Source organism: Falco cherrug, chromosome 2 (assembly GCF_023634085.1).
Source record: "Falco cherrug isolate bFalChe1 chromosome 2, bFalChe1.pri, whole genome shotgun sequence".
Lineage (NCBI taxonomy): Eukaryota > Metazoa > Chordata > Aves > Falconiformes > Falconidae > Falco > Falco cherrug.
In genome coordinates, this window is record NC_073698.1 from 82,344,970 (window position 1) to 82,361,262 (window position 16,293).

General features: G+C 44.3%; 1 long non-coding RNA gene across 1 annotated transcript in view; it reads right to left on the reverse strand.

Annotated features, from left to right (window-relative positions):
* Nucleotides 1–6,673: 6,673 nt before the first annotated feature.
* Nucleotides 6,674–16,293, reverse strand: part of LOC114018139 (uncharacterized) — a 58,633-nt gene continuing 49,013 nt past the window's right edge. Inside the window, exon 3 of the long non-coding RNA XR_008731071.1 lies at nucleotides 6,674–7,673. This is a non-coding gene — a long non-coding RNA (uncharacterized LOC114018139). The remainder of the gene's footprint in view (nucleotides 7,674–16,293) is intronic.

Sequence of the window (16,293 nt, forward strand, 5' to 3'; positions counted from 1 at the left end):
TAACTGTGTCAAGCCTGACAACACAGGTATCATGCCATCCCTTCAGCAGTTGCTGTGCAGAGCCTCAAGCTATGTTGCCAAATTCTACACATATTCCTCGAAAACATGTCTCCTGGAAACGTTTGCCAATAGTAAACGGAAGACTGCAAATGGTTTTTGAGGTTACCATCCTAGGGAAGTTTCCATGCACCCTATGCATTTATGCACATGGGCTTCGCACAGAGTTTAAGCAAAAATATTTACATTGGCGGCTCTAATATTTCCAGAGTCATTGGTACTTAATGTCCCTGCCTATTGTAGGGGAGATGACAGAGGGCAGGTGGTCTGCACAACGGTGGCTTCCCAAAACATCTTTCCAGATAGAAGTATTGAACCTTGCAGTGCTGGATTTTTTTTATATGACAACAAATTAATGTCTTTACTAGGTGCTCTCCTGCATGCACTACATCCCTGGTGAGCTCTGCTGGTCCATAACCTGAGAGGACCTATCCCATCGCTAACCCTGCAGGGTGTCACCTATGTTGAGTGTTCACTGCTTACATCTCACAGCAATAAATTCTAGGTTTTCTGGATATATTATTACAAATCGAAACAGAACAACTCCATTTATGCAGTAGCAGGTATCCTCCACTATCACTTCCTGAAGTCTATCAGCATTGCTCACACGCAGCATCCTGTGCAGAGAAGGAAAAATATCTAGTAGCAGCACAACATCTTACTGAGAAGTTGATGGTAGGTTGTCTACCAAGACTAATGGGTTGTCCTCCTCTCCCAAGTTACTGAACGAGACACATGATGTCCCAGCCTGCTTAGTATTAAGATGCTGTTCACATTCCTTGTTAGCCTCATAACGTGACTTCCTAAAGAACAGCAGCAAATGTGCTTTAGGAGATTATTTGTTCCACATGTGACTGTAAAAAACTGTTGACTGAAGAAGTCTGTCAAAGGGACACGAAAGACACAGAAGTCACGCAACTTCTGAAGATCCAGTTGTGGGTTTGCTGGCACTTAATGCTATAAACTCAGGGTTTGCTCTTTTGAGAGCCACTCAAGTTTACAGTGGTGGGATCTGTTAGTTCATGTGATGAAGGGCTAATCACCATAAACACAAAGGCCTGGAGATGAGCAGGGGACAGCAGCAGGCAGAGGAAGCCAAATGGCACCTGGACTTGGCAACTCCCAGGAATCTCAGCAGAGGACAGCCTGGCCACAGCCTGTGTGTCAGAGGAGTCTGCAGGAGATGCGCTCACCAACAACCTTGCAGACTGAGCAGGGTTACTGCCTGCAGGTGTATGGGACTCATTATGGGATGAGCATCTGGGGAATGGCGCAGAACTTACTGCAGGGTGTTTTAAAGGGATCAGTGGTAATGTGTGAGACATGAAATATTAAGGATAAAGACCAAAAGCAAGAACAGGAGGGTGAAGGTTGCTTGTGAAGGAACAAATGTGGAAAAATACAGAGGTAAGTGGATAAAAGGAGCCAGTTGCATGGAAACAGGCTACTGATCAGTATGCATGTCTGGTCATGCCCCATGCCTGATCACCGCAGTCTTCTAGTTAAACTGCATTTCTAACTGCTTTCCTGGGTGAGGGACTCTGCGTACGTGTGTGTGTGTGTGTCTGTGTGCAGCAGATGGAGTCACGCCATGGGTCAGAGGGCCTGTGCGTCTGGGTGCCAGCAACTGGAGACATGTACGTATGTGTGTGTGTGTGCACAGGCATGTGTGTCTGACTGCTAGCGACTGAGCTGGAGTAGCAGAGCATCATTGCAACCACATGAACATCCTGATCTCCAAGTTAGCAGCCAAGACAAAATCAACGGCAGAGATGCAGAGGCTGGGCAGAGTGTGGGACAGTGCAATGCGTGACCTGAGAAGCCCTCACATCCATCTGTTCCCAGCCATCAGGGTGGAGCACCTCAGCCAGCTGAGCCAGGCAGAGGATGCTGCAGGCAGGTGACTCGGCAGACCTCCATGCATGAGCTTTTGGAGGTCCCAGGTCACAAGGAACACGTTCTCAGCCTATGCGAGTCTTGTTCTCCCAAGAAAGGAAAAAGAGCAAGAACCCGAAGCACAGCTGGCCACACAAGGGCAGCTCCGATGTGGAAGACACACGTAGGAGCTCAAGCACTTTGCAGTACTACACTGCCTCAAGGCACCCTGTGCACACAGGGTCTGGAAGTCTGGAAGTGGCATGACTGACTTCCAGGTGGACAATACTGTGTCCCGAGGGTGTGGGGTGTAGTGGTGGTATGGCCCCTGCCTCACAGGGTAGTGCACAGCTATGGACCTGGAGCTGTCCTTCCCTTTCCAGCTGCAGCTGTCACATCTGTCTCCTGATTCAGGGGAACAAGCAGGGCCAGCCACTCTCACCCCACTGGTTGTGGCTGCAAAACGGACAGTGGGAAGATAGGCCCTTAGGCTGCCCCCCTGCAGCTGCTCCTGTGCAATCATGCCAAAATCATGTACTTGCATTCACTTGTAGCCCAGGCACTGGTGCCGAATTCTTAATACAACAGACTTTCATAGGTTACAGCAAAGATGCAAACAGATGGCATAAGGCTTCAAGCACAGCTTATGTGAAGAGCTGTCATGAGGAACTGGGAAGTGCTTTCCCTTTACAGTGTGGTGGGACAAGGTTGCTCTGGGCTATGCCACACAGCCTTGCCAAAGGCATCGCAGCTTTCTGCTGATGCAGGCTTCAACACTGGGTTCCCAGGGAGCTTCGTTGGAAGCCAAGCAAGAGGTATCTTTTAATAAGTGAAAGGAGGGGGACGCGAGGAGAATCACTTTCTTTAGCAACTGGCCTCACTTCAAAACTGCAATCTGATCGCAAGGCTCTGTTTCTAACTCAAGCGTAGAGGAGGATTATAACAGCCCTGAATTTTGTATTAAATGGAGCATGTTAGAAAATCCTGCGCACATCTGAGAAACAGCAAGTCTAGGCATTAAAAAGCATGCCTCTCTAAACTTTATGAAAGTAACAAAGGATGTTTGGCTTTGAACTCCCAACTAAAGTGTTCAGGGGACAATAGATCTGTGCAAGGAACATGCAATTTGTAATTGATTTATTAGGTTCTTTTTCTGCTTTCTGAATATCTACAAACATGCTACAACTGTTACATCGTTTCCTTATTCAAATGCTTTTGATTAACAGTAGTCAGAATTTTTGACAAGGTGAATTGATCATAAATAATCAAAATCTGAATAGTGTTGCTTAGCTGTAATTTGTTAAGGAAAAAGAAAGGCTTTAACACACCAGCAAAGCACAAAAGTACCTGTAGGTAGAAGTTGATTTCTGTACTTATTTATCTGTTTGGCTTTGAAGTTGACTCTCATCCACTATTTGTGCCATGATAACTATTGTTCATACAGGCACAGACTGCAAAGATTGAAGTTTATAAGCATGTTCACTCAAACTGAATTAACTTAAAAACTCAGCCACTGTTTGCATACTTTTACTTACATACTAAGAACTGGCAGTGCAAGCAACAGAAAAAAAAATGCAAAGAGAGGAGTCAGACATGTCTTAAAAATTAAGCTCCTTGTTCAAGCCTCACCAGACAATATCAGAGCTGGCCCTTGAAGAATAAAGAGCAGAAAAAAATCAAACAATTCTTGTTTCTCCATCCTCCCAAGTTGCATCCTGTGAATTTTCTCTGCTTTGCTTTTGCTTTGTACAGACCACTACTGTGTTAGCAAAGCCATTTTCTTTGCCTGGAAAATGTGAACATTCCCTCTGAAGAGCACTTGAAGCATAGTGGGGGGCCGGGGGCAGGGGTGGGGGGGAGGTGGTGGGGTGGGTGGTGAGGACATACTGCAGTGGAGCGAGGTTTCTCTGAAAATAACCATAATGGATTCATTTTCATTCCTGCATTAAGGGACTTGCTTCAGAGAAGAAGAGTAGCCAGGCTCCTTCAGTGATAACCTCCCCTTTTCCTTTTGCCTGGTATCACACCTAGACTGAACGGGGAAATATTTTTTCCCTGGGCTCTGTTCTGTGATACCCACCTCTTGTCCTCAGGGGCTCTGATTGTATAGGGCTGGGGTGGGTGGGGGATTTGTAGTCTAAGAGTTAAAGCAGGAGGAAACAGAGATAGGACCCCTGGATTACAGTCTTTGCTCTGAGATCGAGTAAATAGTCACTTATATTCAAATACAAAGCTTCCCTTTTGAATTATTTTTTCCATTCCCTACCAATCCAGGCTTATCTCCCTAAAACGGTCTTCACTTTTAAAATCAATTTATAACCGATCAGACAGCTAAAATAGCTTCTTACAGTAGGTGTCTTTAGTCAATGACTGATTTGCATTAAGAAAGATATGACAGCCAAGTGTGAAGAGAAAAGAATGATAGTTTAATTTTAGAAAAATTCCACATTCATCTGAGAAATGATTACTAAGCACTGTGTATGTTCATACATAAATTATTTCTAAAAATGTGAGAAGATATTAAAATGCTAAATATTTTCTTGCAGCGGGAGCAGGAAAGCTCCGGAACAGATGCTGTGGCCTTTCCAGGGATGGAGCAGATTCATGCCCCAGGGAGGCACCCAGCCTGTGACACTGAGCAAGGATGAGAGCTAACAGCCCAGGGGAAAAGGGGCAGAGGGGCACGGGTGGAGAGGGAGGCTAAGACAGAGGCAAAAGCACCTTCCAGCCTCTCTGGGGATGGGTGAGAAGCCTCCCCTTCAGCCGGGACACGCATTCTGCCAGTGGGGCAGGCTCTGCACAGCTCAGACAGGCCTGGGGGCAGTGATGCACGGGCATGTCATCATGGAGATAAATAGAGATAAATGGCGAGGTCCCCAGGCGAGCGGGCTGGGGAGGCCGGGCAGCTGGCTCTGGCTGTAACCTCTGCAGAACCAAAGGCAGCTCCAAGGAGCGTGACAGCCGTCAGGAGGACGTGCCAAGGAGCCAGGTGCCAGCGCCTGAAATAAGTCCTACAGCTTGTCAACAGAACTCTGTCATCTCTATCCAGAAAAAGACTAATAGTGGGCTGACGCCTGGCACTGACAAATTACCAGGTTGCTGGAATCTGGATTTGGATTCGTTGCTGAGTTTTGTTTTGATTTTTAAAGGATATCTTTATTTTACCAGGACAAGCTCTTTTCTTTGTCCTCTCATGGTCCAAGCTGGCAAAAAAGCAGCCTGAGATCTCCCACAGAGGAAGCCCAGACCCTGCCAGGGGCCTGTGCGCAAGTGTAGGACCTTCAGAGGCAGCAGGGACCTCCTTGCAAGATGAATTGTAGGCTCAGAGCCTGTGAGGGAAGGAAAGGAGAGAGTCAAGAGGTGAAAAAGCTGTGTGAGGAGGGAGAAAGGCTGCAAGACCATTAGAGCATAATATTGTGGGTTTTACTAGATGCATCTCATTTTTCAGTGTCAAGAAGAGGATGCACATGCAGTGTTTGTCCCACACTAACACACCCTGAAAGAACAGACATCAGTCACCAGCTGTGCCACGTTTTTATTAGATAAGCTTTACGGAAGCATCCCTCCAAGTAGGGAATAACTCCATGCATCACAGTCAGGTTTGACAGGAACATTAAAGGCAATGTGTATTTTGATATATCAATCCAAATTTGTAGGCAGCAGAGGTCAGATTTGACGTAAAAAATTGTTAGAATTATTTTTCATTAAAAAGTTAGGTTTATGGCCTCTAATGAAGATCTTACGATTTTACATAAAGATCTGTTTCAAACAATCTAAACTTGTGTTATCTGACATTTTAATTAGCCTCATCCCATTGCCTTGGAAACAACCTGTCTTCCTGCATTATAAGTCCTAGAGCATTTGACACTCTAGTGCACAAGTCTGTTTTAGAAAGACAGCAAACTTTTATTAGTGTTGATTGACTTCGTTGCTACACACTAGAACTGCAGTATTTGACAAATTCACTCTGCACATTGCCTGACTTCCCTGAAATATAACAGGAAACTCTTTCCTGGCTTCATTCAGAAGAAGAAAATTATTGTATAAGCAAATTATGTTGCGTGGAGGCCCAGATCTTTTTAGGTTTTTGTTCTTAGGAGACAACAGAACAGGATCTTCTCTTTCCAGAAAAATACACCCACGAGTACCAACAGAATGGCTCCGAGTTCCCTCACACAGACATCTCAGTGGACTACATAGTAGAAGTAGGAAAAAAGTAATTCTTTCATATATGGACTGGTCCAAAGACTGAAAGACAATGGGAATATTCCCAGCAGACTTGGGAGCAGACTTTGAACAGAGTAGGCACCTCCAGCTCCATAACACTTAACAGCCTTTGCCCTTAGTTTAAATCCCCTCTCCCAATCCCAGTGAAAGTTTGGGAAAAGCAGAACACTTCCAAAAATGCTGCTTTTTTTTGGCTTCACTGCTGAGATCTTCAACTACTACCCATTGCCACAGTAGAGATGCTGTTGAAGTGTTATCAAAACATCAGTTGTTCTTGTGTATTGGCCTGGACCAAACTCAGCTCACCCAGAGCAGTGTGCTTCCCTGATCTCAGTACAATGCAAGCACACTACTCATTCCTTTGCAAATATAGGACTGTCAGTGTAAGGGATTTCTTTGTCTCATGAAAGTAATGTAACTATCCTATAAACATCACACCACTGTAGTATGATACTGAACCATTTCAGTCCCTTCAAAAGTGCTTTGAAACTGTGCAGAACTCAACCATTTTCCATCCAGGACAATAAAGAGTAAGATGCTTTATTTTGCACAATTTCCTATTAGAATTTTTTAACAGATTTTTCCTGAAAGAGGCAAATATAAATTTTAAGCACTACATTTTAGACAGCAATTTCACACATACACAGAGTGGTCAAAATGCTATATAACAGAACATTTCAGTGGTAAAAGGATTATGTTGGCTTACACCAAAAGCTGTATCTCTAATTTAGTACTTACGCATTCTGAATAATAAATTAAAAAACTGGTGGGAAATTAAAGTTTTTCATCAGCAGGGCAAAAGGTTCATCAGATGAGTTTGTGCCAATTGTCTGAAATTAGAGTTGAAAAGCACCATCCCCTATCCAACAGTGGCTCCAGATTTCCATCGTTCAGGGCAGAGCCCCAGATTCCAGGGGTTCAGTTCCCAAGATTCACATTAATTTGTTAAATATGTTTTCTTAGCCATGATGTGTGGGTTTTCATGCAAGACTTCCCTACAACAGAAAACCTTCACCACCTCCATTTCTCTTGACCGATTATCGCTGAAATTACATTCTAGTGCTTTTGAATACAGATCAGCTGGCTGAAGCCTAACAGGAGCTATGTGCCAGAAAATACCTCAAAGATTTTATTTCTCTCTGGACAAAGCTAACAAAAAGAACACTTTTCCTTTCTTCCCCAGGTAAAAGCTTCTTCATTCACCATGTGGAAAGGAAATATAATGACATGTTTTCTTTTCAGATAGCTTGCTCTTTTTCAGGGCTACTGCAGAAGTAGTTTGCCTGGGCCCTTGGCCCATTTTCTACAGCAATCTGACAGTGCTGATTTGATGGGCTATGCCCATGTGGGAAAGAAATGGTCCTTTCAGGAGCATCTGTGGGATGTATTTTCCCCATTGGGAGTCTCAGAGAAGGGTGATGAGGCAGGAGAACCAAGCCACTTGTCTCCATGTAGGTGCCCCAGGATATTAAAGCGCTTTTACTCTTCATTCTTTCACTGCTGGTCAGAAGGGTCTGTGAAAAAAAACATATAATCTGCCTTAAAGGTCTGGTTAATTCATTCTTGTTCCTCATCTAAGCTCACAGAAACAAGGCAAGACCAGCCCAGACCTAAACCCCACCAAAAGGTCCCCAGAGGTTTCTACAGGACACCCACACTTCAGAGAAGGGGAGCAAATCACAACAAAATCTGGGCAGCCATGGTCTGCCTCCCTGGGTAGACTTGGACTCCCTAGCTGATGACAGAGATGAGGTCAGACAGCATTTTTCCCACCCTTTGCAGTCACTGCAGGAATGCCTTCAGGCTCAGGGAAGACATGTCCACCGTCCTTAAAGGGTAGTCCAGCAAGGACATAGAAATATAACACATTTCTAGCTCTTCTTCATGCATTCATATTTGGAGAAAAACAAACCAGACCCCTCACGTTGCACTACCAAGCTCCCAGTCACAGGGTGGTGTCTGCTCGGTGGGTATCCCACTGCTCTGGAAGCCCCCTCCTCTCTTCCCTGGGGCTGCACTTACACAGACCATATGCAGGCTGCAGATCTGGTCCTGAACACTGTCTGCGGTCATCACCTGAAATGACTGCCTGGAAGAGTCAAACAATTTTTTCCTTTCTAGGCACATCTGAGAAAAGCTATACATTCTTCCAATGCAAGGTGACATCCTGCTATTAATACATGACTGGGAGCCAAAGACCTTCAGGAGCCCCACTGCATGCATGAATTGCACCCAGCTGCATGGCAGCTGGGAAGAGGGTACTGCTGCTTTCTCATTTACCCAGATAAAACCCAAATGTTTCCTCCCAAACTGAGCTGAGCTGCAGCTAGTCTGTACCAGCTGGTTATCACATTGAGCGAAGAAAGGAGGGAAATGGATTTCTTCCTGTTTTCCTTACTGGTCAAAAGATTAAAAGCAATATAGTGGTGTTGGTCCCTAGGTATTGTCTGATTAATATCCTGTTACCCAGCTGGCAAATTGCCAAATTCACCTCTCATTTAAAGAGAGACCGTTCCATGAGCTCAAACGGATTTTATTAGCATAACACTAATAATTCAGCTCTTACAACCCAGAGAAAATATTATAATTAAATACAGGCATGCATTGGCTGTCAAGGTTCCTTCTTGCTTTGCTTCTAGGTAGGCAGAGAACCGCAATGCATCAGATATTTCACCACCACAGTCAGGTCAGAAGGGTCTAATTTTACAGGAAAAGTGTTATGAAGCAAAAAGATCATAAGCCCTGAGAAATTCCTTCCTCCTAGCAGCATCTAGAAGCTTGTCCCTACTGGGTTTCAATAGCGTTGATCAGTAAGATGTAACACAGAGAAGCCTTCTTCCTTACTTCCAGGTTTCTTGTCTCGTTAGGACATTCCTAGCTGAATGTTGTCTGCTGGCCCATAAATCAGCTCCCTCTGTTGCCTGACTCTTCTAGCACCCTTCACAGTAATAACCATTCTGAATTCTCCAGCATGTCGTTTCATTTGTTCTTCTTTGTAGCAGAGGCTTATAGAGACGTTCAGTTTAGAAACCACCAGTACAAGGCTGGAGTTACCAGCCCAAAAGATACCTGAGGTTGCTTAATTCATTCCACATTATTCATATGTTAGGGAGCACAGTTATGACATGCATATCTTTTGCCTACTGTCTGCATCAGCCACTCATGTCAACCGGGATTTCAGAGGAGATAACTCCTCTCTGTCACCTCGAGCAGCAGCTGCTTCCCAAATAGTGCTCCCTGAGGGACTGACATGCCATGGAAGATAAATGATCTGAGGACACTCACTAAAAATATCGTGTGTTAATTCCCCAATTAGAAGTCTCAAGAGGAGAATAATGAGTGATCTGTTAGCAATTCTGTAGGTTCACAGTTGTCTGATATCCCACATTTGGGAGCCGCTGCCCTCAGGTAGCAGCTAATTGGCCCCAGTTACCATAGTGCCTCAGTCTTTAATGTATGTATCCTCACTACTGCTCAGTAAAGCAAATAAGGACTGATTTCAGTTCGACAGACTGGGAGCTGCATTTCAGAGAAAGCAGGGAACTGACTTTACAGCATTATACTACAAATACAAATCACAGAGTGAGGCAAAATCCAGGTCCTGACAAGTACTTTCTACACACAGGGAGAACCTGGTGGCAGAAGATGTTTCTTTGGGTCAAACCCGTTTATTTACAAGGACTGCAAAAGTGCTGTCAAAATCAAACCACCAGTTTCTTTGCCTAGCCCCTCGCAGCCAGCTCTGTAACCAAAAAGAAGCTGTCACAAGGCCTCTTCTTGAGTGAAGCTCCTGTGATTGCTCTGTCTCCTCAGTTTTGCGTTACTTTCTGCCTCTGTCTCTTCAGAAGTCCTGCTCCTCCCACACAGGCAGGCACACAGAGCTCATTACCTCTCCTTTCAGGGCTTGCTCTTTTATTCTCACAGGCCAGCATAATTTAGCCTTTGTGGGAGCTTAAGAACTTGCTCCTGTGGTTTTGGAGACTTGGTACAACCAGGGAGTTGTGTTACTTGTGAGACTCATCTTGAACAAAGCGTGGCTTTAAGCCCACTCACCCTCTGCAAACGCACCCAGACTGCAACAACACTGAGATACCTCAAGATTATTTTTTTTTAAATGCTCCGTCAGCATTGATTTCAATAGGAAGCTGGATGCCTAATCTGCTTATGCACTTCTGAAAATCCTATTAAGTGCCTCTATACTTCTCTAGGTGCCTAAATATACTTTTCTTAATTTGTCTCTAAATGATTTGCATCCATCATCAAGATTTGTGAGAGTGCGGCTCGAGGGGAGACGCCTCCCTTGTCACAGCCCTTCCGTGCAGTCTGTCACTTGTTCAGATACCTAAACCGGGAACCGAGCTCTCGCGAAGATGCTGTGACAGTGTGAAACATGTCTATTAAACTGTGAACACTCTTCGAGCTGTTGCCTCCTTGTCTCATTACACCTCCCATCCTGTGCTGAGCACACGCACCCTCTCCCCCGGGGGAGCTCTCTCCACAGGGTTATCACAGCTCCATCTCCCCTTCCATGGCTGACCCAGACCTATACAATTTTCTGCAGCGGGCTTGAGCTGCAGATGGAGCCGCAGCTCCTGGATGAGAGCAAGGAGTTATATTTTGGGAGGGGGCAGGGATGGTTTGGGTGCTTGGAGGCAGCAGCCGGGACAGCAGCAGTGTCTCACCTTGGCCCCCAGGCACTACCAAGAAGTGTGACCAAACCAGGCAGCGTATATAAATATTTGCTTCTAAGGACATCCTACATAATTAAATGCCTGGGGCTCAGAAATATCTTTGCTCAGCTTTTGTTGTCTTCCTTGTCTTCTTGTTACTAAAACGCAGTCACAGGCAAGAAAAGCTGTTGAGGGGATGTATATCTGAGAGGCTCAAAAAAGCTGAGGCTCAGCTCCAGGGTTTGTGTCAACAGGATGGCCAAACGCCTCAGTCTGGAGAAAGGGCATTAAAAATGGGTCTGTGCCTTTAGACCCAGCACTGGATGCAGTAACTGCTTCCTACAGCCAACGGATGTAGAAGTGAGGCCACAAAGAAACTGAACTTGCCATGACCAGGCTGGTACCCACCTACAGACAACTTCTTGGGAAAGATGGGCCCCTCTGGGGTCCTCAGCAGCTCTGCCCCAGCCCCACTGCAAGCCTTGATCAGAATGGAGAAGAGAGAAAATTAGCACCTCTGGGAATTACAGTTAAACAGTCCTCAGAGCACCTTTAGCTGTTCTTAGGATGAAAAGAAACTTTGAAAGGGGGATTAAAGTTAGGACGGTTGATTTTGATATAGAGGAACAGCTATTTAAAAAAAGCAATGAAAAATGGGAACATATTCAGAGACCTACACATACTTTAATAGAAATCTAGAAAAGTGCAAATCTGGAAATGCTCTGAATCTGGTCAGCTATCTCTCCTCTTACAGACCCTGTGCTGCAGTCCAGAAAGCCTTGATAAACCAGAGCTTAAAAGTCCACGTGGCCTTTGCCACTGTTTTCTCTCTGTATTAAATCTGTTTGCTAATACCCAGTGTAGCAGCTGAAGCGCCCCAGCACTCGCAGCAGCCCCATCAAGGACCCAGCAGTGCAGGGTCTGGCCCGTGAGCTTCAGTCAGCAGCTTCTGTGTTCCCAGGTCTTTCCTTGAAAAGCGTCAGCTTGAGCAAGTCTTGCAGCACACATGCACTTCAGTCATCTCTCTGCAATACCACAGTAATAACAGTGGCCCTATACAATCCTTACGGATTAATTAGTTACCATTTGCATTTGCAGTGGCCACTGACAGTTGTACTGCTGACAAATCACCTTTTTGGGAAGAGTGAATAAACTCCCATACAGAAAACCTAGCAAGTTACAGTTTGCTGATACACAATGAACAGGCAGGCAGCCCAATTCCAGACACACACACAAAAAAGAGAATAAAACCCCCTGATTTTGCTCATCTCCCATTGCATCTGTTGCGATGAGCAGACAGAGGAAGAAAGGGTTACATTTGTTCCCGGCCGGAAGCGATGGGAGTATTTTTGCCTCGGATCTGCCAAGCTTGCAAGGAAAATCCCCAAGCTGGATTTCCTCGGGGAGCAAATGTTAACTAACAAACAGAGAGTTGGACATGCTCTCTTTCTTGGGAGGGGAGCAGGGCTTCCCTCAGTACTGCTTTGGAGAAAATAGTTTGCATGAGGCCTAGAGCCAAGGACCAGAACATAACCTAATTAAGCCAGAAAGGGTGATTAGCTGTTTATTTTGATGATGTTCAAACCGTGCACTCACATTATACACTGCCCTGGGAGAAAAAAGATGCTGTTTATACTCCCAGATCTAAGGGATCAGCAGAGTTTATTTTCCCCTACAAATGAAGTCTTGTTCTACTTACATTCTTTCAGCTGAGATCAGATCTGTTTATTTTCACTCATCTGCAGGAAATAGAAATATTTCAGTCTGTTATCCTGAGTCCCAGGAAGCAGTTCGTATTGCTTAACCATGGGCAAAGGCAAATTAGTCACAGCCTTCACATGCTACCTCAAAAGATTTGTTTAGCAGTAGTACCATTAGTGGCAAAAGGACTTACAAAAACCCATATTGCAAATTCTGCTTCTTGAACCTTCTCCAGAAGGCACGAGAAACTTTATTAAAGCCCCCAGATGACTTGTGCTTCATCATGGGAGATGGAGTTGATCAAGTTCTCCCTCTTCCCAGCAGGCACCTCCATGTATCGATGCTGAGCTGAGGGGTTTGATGCAGTATTATCAAGCTCCCTGCTTCTTTACTCTGTTGAATTAGTTGCTGATTTGTGAGGGTATCTGGAAGCACGGCACTGAAAAATTAAAATGCTGGTGGGAGAGAAGAGAGGTGCAACGACACTCATCACACATGACTTCTGGTCAGACCAGTGGCAACCGGACAATGACATCTTCACAATATGTGTAGCACACCCTGCCAAAAGCCACGGAGGGATCCCACTTCAGTGTTCCCAAATACTTGTTTGAGTTGGCTTCATATTTAATTATAATACAATCCTCTTTTGCTAGAGTTTGTTAACAGGATTTGTTTGCATGCTTTGATCTTTTATTTTTAATCATCTCTCGTGTTCATGAAGCCTTTGGTAAGATTTTGCACTGATAAAAGTGTTCGAATTATAACAAATGGACTACAAGGTGACAACATATCTTAGAGAGGGTCTTAATTCTTTTGAAGTTAAGCTTTTTGATGGTCAATTAAATTATTTTAATTGTATCTTATTTATGTTAAACTTAAGGCTGTTTTCCAACTACTGGAACTTAAAAATTCTGCATAAACCAGGCAACTGCAAGTGCTGTGAATATAAATTTTATCTGTTGACTACATTCAGCAAAAGAAACAATCAAGAATGCACCGAACGTCTAATACTGTGATGAAGATAGAAATTACTGGCAACCAATTATAAAGATATGGAGCAGCAGAAGGTACAGCGTGTTACATACATTATGGGGCTGCCAGAATAGGCTACTTAGGGATGTACAATAATAATTTAGATTGTTGATCATAATAATCTCATGCTGGTCATAACTGTCGGGCTGTTATTTTATGCTTCCCCAGCCTGTTTGCTGAAGCTGTTTGCTAATTTTTGTACTTGTTTATAGTTTGCAAATTGTTTGAGGCAAAGTGAATTTCGCTGTTTGTTTGCACAGTACCAGCTCTCGAGAAAGGGATGGGAACCTCTATGATCTCCATTGCTGAAAATAATTAAAAAATCCCTAATGGACACAGCAAAAATTCTTCTGTAAGAAAAACAAACTCAGCTGAACTCCAGCTAAATTAACTGATATCCCTCATGATCTACCAATTTTCATGATGGATTATGGGGAAGCTTAAATGAAGTTCAAAAATAGCACTGTGTTCCTCCCTCCTCAACCTCATTGTCGCAGGGTCCTGATGGCTATCAGAAGATCAATCTGCCGCAAGCAGAACTTCCCCACTACATTGAACATAATCCTCCAGTTCACTGGTTTAAGTGAGTCATGAAGGATTACTTTTCAGAGTAATGAGGGGTTAGATGTTTCCCAAGATGGCTAGACAGCCTGCATGGGTTTTCAAGATGAGCCAGTACATGAAAAGTTACCAAGTGCCACAGCCTTTACCTTGGTATTTTCCCTTTTTCTCACAAAAAGGCCTGGTGGTCTGAGACATCCACCTTCCTGGGAGCAAGTTTCTCATGCAGATCCCAGAGAAAAAAATTCTTGAGGTGCAGATGTTTCTCTTGTTTGTTTGTGTTTTTTTTCCAAATAGCTTCATCTTCTCCCTTTATTACAAAGAAATTAAAATTCTTTTCTGTTCTATTTTCAAATGTGCTCTGTGATTGCCAGGGCAACAAAACATACCAAGGTAAGATCACTTTATTTGCAGGGTTTTTCATACAGTGGAGAAGTGATAGCCCACAAGCTCACAAGTATGGCATAACCATGCATCCCGGTGGCCTGGCACACTGTTGCCATCCCTTACTGTTTGAACAGTAAGAGGACTCTGGTACTGTTATGCAGTATGCATATGCAGGCCAGTCCTACTTTCATGGATCTTTGTTTTCATGGACTCCTTGGCCAGTCATTCCCTCCTGTGGCACATGTCCCAGTGAAGTGGCTCATGAGTCATGGAGGTGGGGCAGTAACTGCCCAAATGCTCGATAAATATATTTTCCAACACGGGAATGCCCCAATCTTGCCCCATGCAATGCAAGTAGCAGTTACTGTTTCTGGAGAAGTTGAGGAGAAGTAGCCACAAAAAGCAGCTTCCCCATCCCTACCTACAGTCCCCCAGCAGAAAAACTCCTGAAAGGAAGGGAGAAGGTCACAACTGAACAGCAGCAGCATCCTATTCCCCTCTTCAAGTGACAATCCCTGAAGAAGTGACAATTGCCTGAAGAAAACAAGCATTGGTTAAACCAACACCTTTCTTGCAGAGTTTCAGCTGTTTCTGGTGTCCCTCTTGCATATGACCAAAGAGTCCAACACAGACAGTATTTTAACCAGAAGCTTGATGTGAGCTATTCTGGGACAGGAAGATTTCAGTATTTCAGATTTTTTCTATTGTTCATAGGAAAAAAATAGTTAAAGGTTGATCAGCTAGTTAATTCAGCAAGACCTGACCCACAGGGACAAGCATTCCTAGTATCTACTTAAGATTACTAAGTAATTTCTACCCTCACAAAAACTTGGACACATTTCTGTGGAATTTACTGTAGGTTTTTTGAGACATTTTGAGAAAATCCATGGGAATACTCCCATGATTTCTCCTAATACACACAGGAATCTATGTTAAATTGGCTAACAAAGCTGCTTGGATTGGAAAACAAATTAATCCACCCAGTCATTTATAAAATGCCCACAAGAAACAAAAAAAATAAAAGCTTTTCTTCATTTTGCTTCTGTGAAGAGAGAATGAAACATTCTTGTCTCAGGAGATCTTCCAGTCCCCACTCTCATCCTTTGAGTTTTATCTTCCCTTCCCAGCTTCAGATTCTGGGGGGCAAAATTAACTGGTTTTATGAGAAGAGGTGATAATGGCAAGGGGGGATACTGTCAATCAAGGACCAAGTCCCTGGCCACATGAACATCCAGGACAAAATACTCAGCGCAACCAGACAGGTTGCCCAGAGGCTGCGGGAGAAGAGCACCCTGTGTGAGGTTCCCCCACAGCACCAATGTTTCCATCAGAGCAGACACATGAAAGTCTAATCAATATAATGATTGGGGGATCTATGCTGTTCATCTCAGGCAACAACAGAAGTCTTAAAAGCAGATGTTCTTCTCCAGTGGCTTGGACCTCTTGCTCACATGAAAGTATCCACATTTAGCAAAATGACTCCCACCCTTTCTAAAGGCTGCTTGCATTTCCTGAGTTGCTCAGGAGGGAACACTTTCCTTTCTCTTGCACCACAGCTGCCCAAGAGGAGGATGAGTGCTCAAACTTTGTTTTGCAAGAGCAGTCCCCCTGATGATGAGCACTGGGAGCAGTGATTGCCAGGATAAGAGCAGGAAGAAGCTGCGTATGTTCAAGTTGAGAGGTTCTAGCAGCATCCAACAAAGACACAGAGACTCCAGAAATTCACCTCAGAGGAAATGCCAGGCTGTATTTTGTCTGCAAAAAATAGCCCAGCTGTACATCG